Genomic DNA, 12,210 nt, shown 5'->3' with positions numbered 1-12,210 from the left:
TTGGTGACTTTAGCTTCAAGGAGGTGATTCATTTTAACAGAAATCAAGGAGGGGATCCCGTCCATCATATCTGAATTTTGATCCAGATTTATATCTTCGCTATACAGGCTTTTAAAATGAAGAGAAACCGATTTTTTGAGGTTTGCACTATCCTTGTGAATGATGGTACCATCTTTGATTTCGAAAATGGAATTGGTACATTTCTTTGCCTGAGCTTGTTTGTGAAAGAAGGAAGAGTTCTTGTCCCCTGCTTTAAGCCAAATACTGTGAGACTTAAGTCTCTAATATTCCTCCTCGGCAAGACATGCCTTATGATAGTTATGTTGAAACAGGGCTTCTTTATCTAGAATCTCTTTTGTTATGTCAGTTGTTTTAGCTTGGAGATGATGAATTTCCAGAATGCGTTGAATTTTTTTCCTTTCGTTGGCTGGATTGGGTAGAGATTTGGCCTAGCTTTTCAAAGCCCTTTTCACTCTTCTAAGCTTCTCTTCCTAGACGAAAAAGGGGGAGCCTTTGACCGGCTGCAACCAAGTGTCCTTAACTAATTGCATGAAGTCTGATTCCTTAGCCCAAAGCGGGCTAAATCTGAAAGGTATAGGTCCAAGGTCAAGCTGAAACACGAGTTCCAGCTTGATGGGTTTATGATCAGAAGTGCTGCAAGGGAGAATATGAACTCTAGCCTCTATACCAAGTAGAAGAAAAGAGCTTTGAAGAAAGAATCTGTCCAACCTGGCAGCTATATGACCAGGACCAATTCTTTTGTTAGTCCAAGTGTACTTGCCAGAGATTGGCTTGATGTCCTGCAGGTCCCAGTCCTGCATAAGGTCCTCTGCCCATTCCCTGGCCGGATCACGGACAATGCTGCCCCCTCTCTTGTCTGCTGACAAGAGTGTGAGGTTCAAATCTCTGGCAATGATGATATTCTCGAGATTAACTAGGTCTGCATGGTTTCTTAAGGAGTCCCAACAGGGCTTTTTTTCCCCGGCGTTCACAGGAACGTACACGTTGAAGAGACTAAAAATCTGATTTGTATCTACATGCTGCAATTTTAAGAACAGCCAGTGAAGGTTGAGGGTCTCATAAATGACTGAGAATTTGTTAGCGTTCCAGAGGGTGCCCACCCCACTGGAAGCCCCTCGGGCTGAGATTGCTTTCGCCTCACATTTATTCCAGAGTTTCTTACTTACCTGAAGGAAGGCGGAGTCCTCCAGTTTGGTCTCCTGGATAAGAAGTATGTCTGGAGCTTCTGTCCTGATTAAACTTCTGATGGCTTCTTCTTTGGTTCTGCTTCCCATACCTCTACAATTCCAGGAGACAATCTTCATCATTTGTATTTCTGGTTGGCTCCCTTGGAGCCTTGGGGTTGATTTCTCTCCATCTTTGGTTTTGTCACTAGTAACTTCTCAAGAGTTGGTTGGCTACCTTGGAGCTTGTCTTTGAAGGTTTCCAGCTCTCTTTTTTCTCAATCTGTTTTGTGGCCCCTTGTGGATCTCCTTATCGAGGCTTGAGATTCTCCTATTTCCCCTTCTTCCTCTGAGCCTTCAGATTCTTGCTCAACTTCCTCGACTTCTACAGTATTTCCTTTGGAGCTCTCAGCGAGGCTTGCCCCCTTGGGAGAAGAGGGGGTACCTTTTGTGATGGGGGTTGATTTTTGGATGTCTGCTTCCTGTGTTTCCTCTATTTGCGAGCTAAGAGGGGCGAATTTATTTTCTTGCTCCATTCTGGGAGGGGGTTGCTGAGAAGGGGCCTGTTGAGGGCCTCTTCCAGTTGGACCAACATGCTTTTGGGTTTTCTTGGCATGCTTGACCTGATTCCAGCCTTCTTCTTTACCCTTATCTAGTTCAGCATTTGTTGGGCATCCTCTGGTGAAGTGGCCGTAGACATGGCATTTTCGGCACTTGAAGGGCAACTGCTCGTAGTCAAGCTTCTGCAAATGAGTCCAGCTTCCTACTTTGATTTTGATGGCTTCCGGAAGTCCCACCTCTAGATCTACTTCTACGCAGATTCGGGCACAGTCATATTGATCTTTGTTGTTTGCCCAGTCTATGAATTTCCCAAGGGTGTTGCCGATGTGCTGCAACGAGTCCTAGTTCCAACAGTGCACTGGGAGATTTGGAAGCCTGACCCACACCGGAACAGCTGTAGGAATGTCGACTGCAGGGTCAAAATCCGGCGTCCATTTGTTGAGATAGAGGCCCTGGGGACCCATGAAATAGGGGCCATTCTAGAAAATCAGGTCTTTGTCTTCCTTAGAGGTGAATTCGAAGAGAAAAAACCCTCGTCCTAAGAAATAAGAAGTGATGTTATTCTTGATCAAAGGAGCCCAGTTCTTGTTGACCCAGTTCTCAGTGGACTTAGGAGAAGGCCATAGTCCGGTGAACTAGCCGACGAGAGCCTGCTCAACCAAGGAAAGGGCGACTTGAATCGGAGTCTCTGGCGGCAGGGAGATTTTAGGAATATCCTCTAGCCTCTTGACGAATTTGGCAGCTTCACTCTTTTTCTTTTGCGGCAAGCCGACCAAGAGCCAAGAGGGCCTGCCTGGGGTGAGCCCGAGACCTCCATGAACACGAGTTTCAAACTCCTCCCAGCAACAAATGAACCACACAGGCAGGCTCTCAAAGAAGGGCGCAGAAAAGCAATGACAGAGGGCCCAGGGCCTTGGGGCCGCAGGGCAAGGGGACCTAGGGCGCAGGCGTCGAAGCGCAGGCAGCGAGCTAGGGTTTAGAGCGTTCCATCGCACCAGGTCGGCTGCTCCTCCGTCTTTATTAAATTTTTATATTTTTACTTACTTAATTTTATATATTTAAAAAAAAAAATTAATTTTTATAATTATTTTATGGTTTATGAGATTTCTTTGTGTCTTTTTAATATATTGTTTTATATTTGTTTTTTTAAGTAATCAACATTTAAAAAAAGAAAAATAAAACAACTTGAAATTTTTTTATTGTTTACAAGATAACATTTTTTTTTCCATTTTTTTTTTAAATATGTTTTTCTTACTATTTACTTGCTTATAATTTTTTAGGTTTTTTTTTTTTTAGTATATATTTTAATTTATGTTTTGTTATATATATATTTTAAGTATATATTTTGATTTATGTTTTGTTATTTTTTTAAACCTTTTTTTTGTTTTGTGTTTCTTCATTTTTTTAATTTTTTTATTTTTTATTTTATTTTATATTTTCATTGTTCTTTTGAAATTTTAATGTTTTTCGGGGTCATGATAAAATCTTTTACGCCATTATTTCGAAATGTTGAAATTTTACCCTTAAAAAAAAGTGTTATCCCAACGTCAATACTTATCATTTTTAGGGTGTTTTTTGCACAAAATTTACCATTGAAAAAAAAAGTGTTATTCGAACATCAACACTTTCCATTTTGAGGGTGTGTTTTGGACATTTTTTGCACAAAAAATTGGTTTTCACTGCCATTTTTAAAACATGTTGAAAATTTACCCTTAAAAAAAGGTGTTATACCAGCATCAACACTTTTCGTTTTTAGCACAATTTTTGATGTTTTTACGGGGATTTTTGGCCAGAGTTCCCGTTTTGAGTTTATAGTTTCTGTTTCAAAGTTTACATTGTTAAACCTTTTTGAGGTTTTTGCACACGCTTCTATCGAACCTCTTTCGACAGAATCCCACGTCTTAATATTTGTAGATCCTCCATCTACTAGCTCATCGTCTACCATTCCAAGTGATGCGTATATGAACCTTCATTCTCAGGTTGATGCACCAAGTAACGTCGCCGCATCATGTAGTCAGTCTTCCTCCCATCCGCCCATCTCCTAGCCTGATGAGGACACCATGGAAGCTATATCTACCCCTGATTACCCTTGCCCTTAAGTAAAGGGGGCATTTCTTCATAGGATTTTAAAGGCCATTTCCTTCCTAATTCTCCCAATGCGCTCTACCTCAAGAAATTTCGCTCATAGCACATCCCTTTTATTTGTGTGTCTTTACTTCTGCCATGAAGTTAGGTAGATTGCATCATCTCATTCGTTGTCTTTTTCACCTTTCAGATGGATCCATCATCCACACTGTATATTGGTCATGCCAACGGTGCGAGTTGCTTCTCCCGGAATCTAGCCTTGACATCTTGGGCCATTTTTACCCCCTTGCATACATTAGTCCTTTCGAACGGCGTGTGCATTGGATCTGCCACCAATAATCAAGTTGAATATGATGTAGTGATAGGTTTTTTAGTCGATGCCCTCGCTCATTGCATCTTGCATCTTCACGTTCGTTTAGATTCCTTGCTACTTGTCATGCAATTGAATGGTGTCTATCATGTGCATAACCAAGTCCTATTTAAAAAATATCTACCAGTTAAGTTATTGGTACGTGAATTTGAAACCATTACATTCAGTCATGTTCCCAGAGCCCAAAATAACTATGTAGATTCAATTGCAAACAACATTCTATATTGACATTTATCGCATGTATACCACAAAAGATAACTATAAGCAAAACAAATGGTGAACCATCATCTTCATATAAAATGTATAATCATGTTATGTATCATAAAAGTGTTTAGAGCCATAGCTCTACATACATTTGGCATGCCCATAACATGTTACAAAAATCAAAATCAAAGGGACCCATATGTCCCTATATCTAGTCACTGTCTGGCGGATCTCACGCCAAAGGCTTTGCTCCACCTGCACATAGATCACGTACTGCCTGACCAGCCATCGCCACGTGCCGCACGATACCTCACCGCTCTAAGGGAAGACCAATGCACTCATCTGTGTATCGATCCTCTAATTAATGCCATCCATGCCCTGAAACTACGGTCAAGAGTACATCAAACCTACGATGCAAAAGCAGCGCATTATCCTCTGGACCCTGCTGTGACGATGATGTCCCCCAATCTGCAGGCCCAAGCGCTGTAGCTGGGCTTGCATATACTGTCGGCTTTACCGGTGCTATGTCTGCATACAACATGTTTCACACTCAATAACATATACATGTGATAGAAATATAAAATTCGCCATAAAACATAGCAACTTAATACTTACTGTCTGGTCCCCATGCTCACCTAGGTGAAAGTGGCAAGTCAGGATCTCGCTGATAGTTCATCCCGCTATACGGGTAATCGTCACTATAAAGGGGCATTTGATCCCAATGTGCAAAAAACTCGGGTCGGAACACCTGTCTGACTCCCCCTCCTCGTCCTCTCCACAGTAGCTACCCCCAGCGGCGCATCCTGGGCTCCCATCTCGGATTTGTACATGAGGACGGATAGTTGGTATCTTCTCAAAGAAGAACACACACAATACTGTACCAAAAGCGCAGTCACGGTTCACTTGCTTATTGCAAAGACTCAACTGTCATTTCACCAATGACAACATCATTTGGGCCCACCCATAGTAGGTCCCAACCAAAACACTCTCAACCAGCATCATCTTCCCACCAGTGATGTGGTGGAATGCCTGGCTACCCAAGACCCGTAACACAGTTGCGGCAACAGCCTATGTCTCTAGCCTCTCTAGATCAATAAGCGAGATAATCGTGCCCTTGACATGAACACACCATCGACAATGGCTCTCCACAAACTCAGTAATGTTCCTCCCATGAGGTAACACCGGATGAATATCCCCACCACTCTAAGGGGAGGCAGTCTGGTCAAGAAGTAAATATTATGTAATGTGAGCTCAATCTTGTGCCCCTGCACGATAAAGACCTCCTAGAAAAAGGCTCACCTGCCCTCATCAGTAGGTTTTCTACCAACTTCAGAACCCCATAACAAGCCAATGCCCCTCGAATCACCTGATCCCCCTGGATCTCAAATCAAAGAGTATCCATGTCTCGTTCACACCAGTTAATTTTCAACTCTGCCATGACTTCAAAACACCACATGTCTTGTTAGTTTAGAGAAGAAAATAATGGGCTACACTGATCAACCTACAACCCCCACTAGTCTAGTAGACCAACCCTCTCTCCAGCCCCAAACCACAATTTTCAACCCAAAAAGTGCAAGATCGCAGGTTTCTAATTATTTCCTATGAGCCAGATTGCATTTCTGGTCCCAAAAAGTGTGATGTGATCGTGAGCATGAGCAGGGGTCTCTCAGGGAGCTACTAGGTGCCAAAAATCAGGAAATAAACCAATGAAATTGAAGAGATGAGTAAGGCCACCTACCTAAAAGTCACAAATCCTGATTCCAATGATTGGTTTGTCTACTACAATCTCCACAAGATTTAGGGCCTTTTCCTCCTCTCCAAATTGACCATAGCTCACTTAGCAAATGAATCCAAATTGGAGGGAAAACGTCATTTCATAGAAAAATCCCCAATTTCTATCACCCATTGCAACTAGACCGTAGCTTAGTTTGACGAACCATTAGCACTGTTGGAAAGCTCTCACCGAACTCTATAATGGGTCTTCCTCAGTTTTTGATGATTTGACACTTCACCAGGAAACCATTTTTCCATGAAAGGTCACTTCGTCGCCTCTCAAAATCAAATTTCGTCATAAAGCGACACTTGTACTTTGAGGTCCACCTCCTCTTAATACTTGTTGTACCATATGTTGATCTTCGTCATGAGTAACCATCATTTACTCATGTTTTGATGGTCCCCACCGGGCCTAGTCTATGTGGCAGTGTCATCGAATCACCCTTGATCAGAGCATCCGCGATGAGTCACCCTTGCATTCTTGGATTCTATTTCATTTCCCATCATATCATGTCATAGAGTTCCATCCATATTTGCGTATCGTTCATCCTGTGTTGCCCATTTTTGCCTCCAGTCATACTGTCCCCATCCCCTCCGGAGTTGAGTCAGTTGCTACTAGGTCAACCATGCACTTTATGCTCTGACAAGGGTAGTCGTCTATTTGTCCCTCGTCCCACTTTTTCCCCATTATCCCTGGTGTCATTCCATCAGTCACATTACTATTTTCCCTCGTGCTTTAGTTGAGGATCCTCATTGCCTCATCTATCGCGGGCCCTATTATGTCAACATCAACTCATTTATTCCATAAGAACGGCCTAGAGGGCGGTGTATCTTGGTTCCAGCTTCCATTCTTGTTTGGTGCCTTGGATCGAGTAGAGGGTCTCATTATTTCCCTTTGACTTGGTCGTTTCATGTTCATGATCCATACACTTGATGGTCCAGTGATGCAACAGATTGTACCAGTGATTCTTGGGTATGTGTGAGATGTTTCAGACCTCATGAGGGGGTGGCCCTTCAAGTAGCCCCCCACATGCCCGGATGCATACCTACTATGCTACAACCTTAGATGTAGTTCCACGGAGTTGATGGGTTCAGTTCCTACTGATCACAGTGTTCACAGCATGCACATCTCCTCCAAATGATCCATTCAGTTTTGCAGAGCCCTTCCTTGTTCAGCAAGGCTTCTCTGGTTGTTCTACCTCCTTCCCACCCATTTTTTTAGGGAAGGGCCTTTGTATCTCATGTACTCAAATATTATTGTATTTAGTCCTAGCTCATGTTTGTCCAAGTGCATTATGTATATGGGACACATTGTATTATTTTCTGGGTCTGTTATGTCAACATGTCATGTACCATTTAGCATGTACTTCATTGCTCAGTTTTATATTTTTGGGCGAACCATTATTTTTGTACTAAGTTATCTCGGCGGGTATGGGTATGCCTCCCCTACCTCATTGAGGTCTGGTACCATAAAATAAAATGAGACTTGCATTAGTCTCACCCCCCTATCCCTGTCCTCTTTCAATTTAGCTTCATTGCTCTCTCTCTCTCTCTCTCTCTCTCTCTCTCTCTCTCTCTCACATGTGTTGTCTAGTGATTGTGTCTTTACAACGTACTTCAGTCATCGTTTTGCTCCTAACACTCGTACGTTGGGGGGAAATTTGTTATCACCAAAAAATTGATCATCTAGCCTAATTTACTAAATGGATCGAAGTATACCATGTAAAGCCGATTTTACCATAGTAAAATTGCTTTCATTGTGAGAAATTACTTAATAAACCACCTTTGTTAAGTAAATTATAGTTAAACCCATGAAGAATAACTAAATAAATCATTATTTATTTGATTTTCTTCTAGGAATGATTAATTAAACCATTGCTCAATTATTATTCCTTGTCATATTTGACCCAATTATGAAAAATAAACATATAAATCATTAATTCTTATTTTTTCTAAGAATAATTAATTAATCACTAAATAATTATTATACTTTGTTAAATTTGACTAAATCCCTTAGGAATAATTAAATAAATCCTTATTTATTTATTATTCCTTAACTAATTCCTTGAGATGATAAATAGATTATTTATTTATTTATTATTTCTAAATAAAAGTTTAAATATTTTTTCCCTCTTAAACAAATATAATAAAATATTCCAGGAGGTTATTCCAAGAATGGGATCAATAATATTTTATTATTGCTCATTATTCGAGGATAAATTCAATATTTTGTTATAAATAGAAGGGTTTTCCATTCATTATTCACTTTTGATTATTTTTATTGTTGCACTCAGTGTTGTAACTCTGATTATTTTCATTGTCGCACACCATATTTTTGTTGGGTTTATTCATTATAGAGGAGAGAGACTTTACACAAGCTGAAGACATTTGAGGATAATCAAGAACCCATCCCATAGAGGGGGACTCATAACATCTATTTGTTCCCTTCACAGGTGTTGTAATAAGATTAAACTTTACATATCTAGTTTCCATTGGATGATTGGAGTTATTACTCTTTATTTTTTATGTTTAACTCTGATTGTGGCATAGATCCAGACTTTGGTAGGTTTTGTTTTTATCAGTTATTGCAGATCTACAATGTTTAGCAACCATTTATATTGTTGAGATTGCTTGTTATGCACAATCTTAAGTGGGTTCTTTTCGTACATCTTTGAGAAGAAAACACTACAACACAAAGCTCAAATCCGACATGTTGATCGCCCATCTTTTAGGTCCCCCTATTGGGCCTTCAATGTTGTAAGCATATGAAGCCATAGTTAAACCTTCACAATCCCTACCCCTATTCATTCTCATGGTCCTCTACAACACTGTGAGACTCGAAAATGTAGAAAAGCTATTGCGCACAAATGTATCAACCTAGAGGCATACTTCATAATCGATTGCAGATTGGATGAGATAAGTATACTTTTTGTAGATATCCAGCACACCCAATTTCTTCTTTTCATAAGGGGCTAAGAAGCCACTCCATCCCTCCAACAACGTCTTGTCCTCCAAAAGATCATTGACAAAAATTAGATAAACAACATATTGCTTCTCCAATCCAAGAATGTTAGCAACTCTCTTCATAATTTCCACCTCACTACTACAAATTCTCAAGTCTTCGCCATTTATAGCTTTGGACCTCATCTCCAGCTTCTTCTAATGGATCATCCAGTGTTTCTCAATTCTCATATGGAGCACCATATATTTGGGTTGAAACATGACTGGGATCATTTTTATTTTATTATGATCAATTCTAGTAGGAGAGTTGAATCCCTTAAGCTTGGATAGAACTCTAAAGACTTCAACTGAAAAATTATGGACAAGAATAGGGGCATTCAAAGACTCTGGTGTAATCCCGAACAAGCCAGTGGTCGTGCCAAAGAAAAGGGTACTTACCATCCAATTTAATAACAGTATGCCTATCGATCTCAAGAGTGTTGCAATTTTCTAGTTGTCTCATATCCCTCTCTGTCGTCCACCGCCACTTGTTCCCCTTGGCCACAACGAAGGCATCATAAAATATGCTTGAATTCATGTGGCTATTTTTGTTGTTGTTATAGATACTACAAAATTGTAATGTTGGAACTTTGAAGAATAACTAGAGTTACAACAAGATAACTAAGCCATTTGTCTCTCAAGAAACCATATCAACCAAGTAACGACCTGAAGCTGAAGTGCTAATATTTAATCCTCTTCCCAACTCTTAATATACAATCTAAATGTGGGTACACCGTTCATGAATGAGGAGCTTCCCAAAGCATATATTTGAATTGTAAGAACATTATAATTTGCACGGATTTGTAAGATCAAGTAGAGAACTTCTAGTATGTACTCATAATAGCCACAGGAATGAAGATTCGTTACTCAAGAGTCTCGACTCAACTCTCTGGAATTTTATAATGTATCATTATTAACATGGTTAGGAAACTCTCCTTAGCTGTCGAGAGGCATGTGTTGTGCCATGATGGCTCTGATCTTAGAATCCATGTAGATCTTAGTATGTATTTGTAAACTACGTAATCTCCAACAACAACAGTGGCCAAACGTAATAGTACAACCCATACAACAACCCAACCAACCTTTCCTTCTTCAGCCATTTTACTTATGCAGGTATGATGGTCTCTAATATACAGAAGGTCACCTTTGCAGCTACAATTGTAGTTGCCCCATGTATTTTTGCAACTGCACTCTAAGCACTGGCAAGCTATCTTTTCTTTGCATTCACTTATATCTTCACACTTATCAACTCCATCTCCCCTAAATCTAGAAGGACACTTTCATCCACTTGTATGTGTGTCCAGACAAGCAGAGAACATTTGTCCATCCTGGTACTATGCCAGCAACCCCCATTATTGATTTTGCACCGTCCTGGCCTAACAACTTCATTGTTAGAATAACCATCTCCTTTAAATTGAACATCGTCTACCAAGGGGCACTCACAAACCCTTCCTCAAAAAGTATCCTTGTAGACAATTATATTTGCCTTCTTATGTTTCCAACAACCACCATTATTTTTCAAACATTCGTTTGTTTCCATATCATCACTCAAGCATATAGTTGGCTCATTAGTTTTCTAAAAGGCTGCACAAATTACCTTCAAGACAAGCCCTTTCTCCAGTTTTCCTCTATATTTTTTGTTGTTAATATTGAGAGTGGGAAATATAGTGACAACACCTAGTGATCCATGTCCAACCTGTGCATCTTGCTCTTGTTTCAAATCATGGTTCTTTGAATCTGCATTTGGATCACCCATGCATTTTTCTACCTTTTTGACATCCAATCCTAGAGACTGGATCACATTTTCTGAACATTCCTTGGTATACTTTTTCTCCTTCATTGGACATCTAATATGGAAATCAGTGACATAGTCCCACCAAATCCAGGGTATATTACTTTCATTTGCAACTTTTAAGATACAAAATTACCTCAGATTTAAGTACAACATCTTTACCATTGTAACTGCGAATGAAATCTTGTTCTAGATCAAGCGCATCGTGTCTTCCATGATTAATGCACTGAGCCTTGCACTTCTTACTTACGGTAAATGCTTGGGGATAGTACTGGGTGATATAGTGAGGAGTGAATTATGTGTAACCACTTTTCTCAAGAATTTGGGTAGCTCCTTCAAAAAAATTTACAAACTCCAGTTGTGTATCACACTTTTCCCCACATTCGTCATTGTTATTTGTCCACAACTCATACTCCACAGGATCATTTGGATGAGGAACAGACTCCCTCCAATCTAAATTAATATTAACCATATCACCCTTGTTGATAGCCACCTTTCGTTTGTCACCAAACTCTTTCTCAATAAGGGTAAAAGGAATGGTGATATTCTGCAGATATTTAGTTGTCGAACTATCTTTTTAGGAGAATCCATAACTATCAATGGCTCTTCTCTATCATCAGAAACAAGAATAGTTGTTGCACCAACATTCTGAGCATTCCAAACATTAAAAGCAAAATAACAATCTCCATAGTTAACCAACACGACATTAGGAAGCCCTCCTGGTTTCGATTTAAACTCAAATATTAAAAGTATCTAAAGTCTTACAACCATTCTGATTCTCCTTCGGATAAACAACCATACCGACCATGGTTTTGCCATATTGAGGGATCCCAAAATTTCCTATAGCATTGTCATAAGTGCCCTTAATATTTTCTGGAGAGAGAACTCTCAAGTTGTTCTTCTCCAACACAAATTTCGCCATAGTCGTGGTCGTCAAATAGATATCACCAATAACAATGTGGCCAAACAGTCACTATAATTCATACCTTGAAACCCTCTTCTTGCCATTTTTAGAGAAGGACTTAACAGTGAAATTTTTTAATTCATGGCTAAGAAGATTAATCCCCGTCAATCGCCAAGTAGATTATTTATAAGCAACCCCTATACACTAAAAGAAAATTTCTTAAAAGGCCACAAATTTGCATTATGCACTAAGACCAACAATTTAAGTAAGTAGATTGTAGATCCAATTAAAGTTGCGAATTGCTTGACTGACTTTTGAGATTCAACAATTGTCCACA

General features: G+C 39.9%; 1 pseudogene; it reads right to left on the bottom strand.

The window, feature by feature from the left end:
* Positions 1–10,074: 10,074 nt before the first annotated feature.
* Positions 10,075–11,977, bottom strand: LOC149188519 (vacuolar-sorting receptor 1 pseudogene; annotated as a pseudogene).
* Positions 11,978–12,210: the final 233 nt, after the last annotated feature.

This window comes from Pinus tabuliformis, chromosome 3_1, assembly GCF_031772625.1.
Source record: "Pinus tabuliformis cultivar Carrire ecotype Pingquan chromosome 3_1, CPIR1, whole genome shotgun sequence".
Taxonomy (NCBI): domain Eukaryota; kingdom Viridiplantae; phylum Streptophyta; class Pinopsida; order Pinales; family Pinaceae; genus Pinus; species Pinus tabuliformis.
Note: the sequence above shows the minus strand (reverse complement) of the source record. Positions and strands in the feature narration are given on the sequence as shown.